General features: G+C 46.7%; 1 long non-coding RNA gene across 1 annotated transcript; it reads left to right on the forward strand.

Moving 5' to 3' along the window:
- Positions 1-553: 553 nt before the first annotated feature.
- Positions 554-2,338, forward strand: LOC120965338 (uncharacterized). Its single transcript, XR_005758103.2, has 2 exons — positions 554-856; positions 942-2,338. It is a non-coding gene; the product is annotated as an uncharacterized lncRNA (long non-coding RNA).
- The last annotated feature ends 2,082 nt before the right edge of the window (positions 2,339-4,420 follow it).

Below are 4,420 nucleotides of genomic sequence, written 5' to 3' on the forward strand. Positions count from 1 at the left end.
GATCCTCCAAATTAGGCAAGCTACAAATTAGAAGATCAAAACAAAAATGTTTTATTTCACACATAGATGAGGGACGAACTTAGGCGCTGACTGGATCCAAAGGGAACTCCACACGCAGAAGCCAACAACACCACCTGACCAACCTCCGTTTTTCTTCCCCTGAACGCTACACTGGAAACCATCATCAACTTGACCAACTACTCCGAGTTTCAAAACATGTGTCCAGTTTAGTAATCCAAACGTTCAGTATATATGTACAAATGAGCTGAACTTTTCTGTACCATCGATTCACGAATAAATTGGTAAGGGGCTTGACCTCAGCTCACCATGTACAGACGTTTTCGTACTTACGAACCAATGAATACAACCTTTTCTTAACAGTTTTACTATTTTTCAGTCATCTGTTTTTAAATTCGTCTCAGGTCGTTTTTCTGTCCGTCCGATCCACACGAATCTCCACGCGTCGTACACCCTCAGTCTCGCGTGAAACCGGGTCGATGTGTTGTGCGTTTTTCTGTGTTGTTGGGCTTTCAGGTTCACGGGTTCAATCCGTGCGCGTCTAGTGTTTTTTGAATTTTCTATTCAGTTGGTGGGGCGGCAGCTTTTGTGCCGGGGAGGGGATTGGAAGGGGTTGGCCGAGGCGGGCCGAGACGACGGATTGAAGGGGCTCCTCGCCGGTGATTAGCGGCCAGGCGGAGATGGCGCGTGGCGCTTTCTATGCCGGAGGCGTGCTTCACAGGGAGGGCCGCAGGCAGGGGAGGAGCTCGGCGGAGCTCCCCCGTCGTGCTCGCCGCCAGCAAGCACCCACGGGCCACGGCGGGGGAGGAAGTATTCGCCGGCGCCGGTGGGGCGCAAGGTATACTTCCGTCTCCCTGTTGTCCTAGCTCTGTCCAATTTTTTGTTTGTTCTATCTGATCTGCCTCTTTCCGTGTTTGATTCAGTTCATCGTCGTGGTCGCCGGGCATAGAGCCATGTCGCAGGGGTTGTTCAGTTAGCTAGTTTTTGGGTAAGAACGTTTTGCCATAGCTTAGTCCACCCCAGCGATTTTGACTGGTTCATGAGAAACGATCCTGAATTTTTTTTCCAGCCACCTATACGCGCGTGTCAGTCAATCCCCAAATTTCATCGCCTAAGTCCGCCTCGTTGTTTTTCTGGACATAGATCTCCGGTTCTACGAAGTGTTGAGTGTCAATTTCACCACTAAACAGAACATTCCTCTAAGCTGACTACAAAGTGTCGGATGTAGATCTCGGGTTCGGCTCCTCTGCAGTCGTGTAAAAACTGCACAGGTGCTGTATGTGTGGGAGTTAGTTGAGATTTTTTAGGCATTTGCTGGTGATTCGATTTTTTGTGGGAGGGTCTATGCAATGTTCAGTAATGGTTCAGGTGGTATTTTCGGCTGCTTTATGTTGATGTAAGCATGGACGAAGGAATGTTCTGAGTCCTTTTTCTTGGTCAGCATCTTCCATCATGAAAACATGCTCACAATCTATGTTTTATGTACTTATCATTTTTCAGTTTAGTGAATGAGAGCTAGTTTTTGGTACTAGATTATTCTTTTTTTTAGCATGTTTTGTACATTATTCAGCTTAAGTAATTCCTTCATTATGAAGATGGTTTTGCTTCTCAGGCCCGAGTTTTGGGAGCAAGTTCGCGGTTATTTTTTGATGTGATTTATCAACGCTAAAACAGATGGACCTGAATTTTTCCCGTTACTTGTTATGTATTGGCTATTATAAATTTGCAGTATACTTTTTTTATGTGCAGGCCCTTTTCCTGCATGAACACTGGTGTTTTTTAGTGGAGGCTTCTTTTTTGCTGTAGTGCAGGTTCATGGGTGTTCATTTTCCAGTAGACGGCGATTTGTTTTTCATTGCAGTGCCTCCAATTAAGGTGTGTTGGAAGTCAATTTTTTCAGGGGTCGGTCGAACAGTAAAATAGTGGTCATAGTGGTCAGGGTCCCTATTTGTCTTGTTGGATTTGCTTCATTCCTCTGTTTACATACCTTGCTCATCCATCTCTTCTTCTTCATCCCTGTCCATAGTATTGAAATGTTGTTTAATTCTATCCATTTCTGCTAGCAGGTACTTATATTTATCTTGACTTTTTTATCCATTCGAGCCCAGCTGCATTAGCTTCATTCCTAGGACATTGTACCTGAGCTGATCAAAGTGGAATTTCTTTGGGTTAAATTCATTTTCTTGCCTTCTTCCAACCATTTGTGTATTATGTATTTATGTGGTATCTTATCTACCTCAAAGTGCAGCATCACTTTCAGAATGTGAGAGCACAAATGTCATCTTTTTTCGAACTTGGAACAAATGCAGGAGTAATCCTCTTTCTTAGTGTCCACTTGCACCTGAAAGGATCGATATAGTTGACTAGAGGGGGAGGGGGGGTGAATAGGCAACTAACAATTTTCAGCTTTTCTTCACCAATTTAAACTTTGCATCAAAGTAGGTTGTCTAGATATGCAACTAGGTGGGCAACCTATATGATGCAATAACAATAAGCACACACGCAAGCAAAAGATACAACACAAATAAACTTGCACAAGTAAAGGCACGAGATAACCAAGAGTGGAGCCGGTGAAGACGAGGATGTGCATCAAAGTTCCTTCCCTTGAGAGGAAGTATGTCTCCGTTGGAGTGGTGTGGAGGCACAATGCTCCCCAAGAAGCCACTAGGGCCACCGTATACTCCTCACGCCCTCACACAATGCGAGATGCCGTGATTCCACTATTGGTGCCTTTGGAGGCGGCGACCGAACCTTTATAAACAAGGTTGGGGCAATCTCCACAACTTAATTGGAGGCTCCCAACGATACCACGAAGCTTCACCACAATGGACTATGGCTCTGCGGTGACCTCAACCGTCTAGGGTGCTCAAACACCCAAGAGTAACAAGATCCACAAGGGATTAGTGGAGGGATTCAAATTTCTCTTGGTGGAAGTGTAGATCGGGGCCTTCTCAACCAATCCCTAGAGAATCAACAAGTTTGATTGGCTAGGGAAGGAGATCGGGCGAAAATGGAGCTTGAAGCAACAATGGAGCATGGAGGTAGAAGAGGTGGTCAACTAGAGGAGGAAGACACCCCTTATATAGTGGAAGGACAAATCCAACCGTTATCCACCAACTCAGCCTGCGCAGCGCGGTACTACCGCACCTGAGGCGCGGTACTACCGCAGGGGCACGCGGTACTACCGCAGGGCCCCGCGGTACTACCGCCCACACAACAGAGACCAGAACAGCCAAAGGTGCACTAAGGCAGAGGGCGGTAGTACTGCTGGCGCGGTACTACCGCTCCCCCTTGCGGTACTACCGCAAGGCAGGGATTGTCCAGGGATGGGAGGCACGGATATAAAAAATTACATCCGTGGCTACTTCCGGAGAGTTGGAGTCGATGCAAAAACCCGACGCGGTAGTACCGTAAGCCAGCTGCGGTACTACCGCGCGGGGCGCGGATGTAAAAAAATTACATCCGCCCCTTACTGCCGCGTAATTGCGGAACTAAGTCAGGGACCACGGTACTACCGCTTACTAGAAGCGGTACTACCGCACCAGCGGGCGGTACTACCGCAAGGTCCTGCGGTACTACCGCTCTAGGGAGCAGTACTACCGCTCTAGGGAGCAGTACTACCGCATGCCTTAGTTCGGCAAGCAAGAGCAATATTGCATAGACAAGGAAAACATAGGATGCTCCAAAGGCTAGAGGAAAGGAGGTGCAAAGGGAGATGTGTACGTGATGAATCCACCCAACCTTTCCAACGCGGACCCCCTCTTAATAGTACGGCTTCCGTACGACTCAATACCACCGAAAAGAACCAAAGAGAAACGTCGTCTTCCATAGCCTTCGAGGGGAACCAAAACATCTTGTGCCTAGTCAATATATCTGAAATATTCGATGCACATGATTAGTCCGCAAAAGCATTGTCATCAATCACCAAAACCAACTAAGGGATAAAAATGCCCTTACAATCTCCCCCTTTTTGGTGGATTGATGACAACACGGGATTTGCACGAGAGTATAACGCAAAGAGCGGGGGCAAACCCCAAGTCTCTAAAATATAGACGGGCTCCCCCTAGATGTGTGCTATCTCGATGAGTGCTTTGGACTGCACGACACACATACTAGGATCAACACTCCCCCTATATTTTATAGACATGGCAAATCTTGCAATAAGGCTAAAGCTAAGCAAGATAGACAGGAGCATATGCAATAAGGCTAAAGCTAAGCAAGATAGACCGGAGCATAGGTAATTAGCACAAGATAGAGTAAGCTCACTACGGTACGATAGAGTGCATATGTCTTACATCATATGATCGGAAGTCTCATGAGCACAAACCAAAGCAAACCAAAGCAAACGAAATAAACGAAGTTCAACTGACCCAAACACGACACAACTCACAAATCCTACACT

The sequence above is a fragment of the Aegilops tauschii genome, chromosome 5 (genome assembly GCF_002575655.3).
Source record: "Aegilops tauschii subsp. strangulata cultivar AL8/78 chromosome 5, Aet v6.0, whole genome shotgun sequence".
NCBI lineage: Eukaryota > Viridiplantae > Streptophyta > Magnoliopsida > Poales > Poaceae > Aegilops > Aegilops tauschii.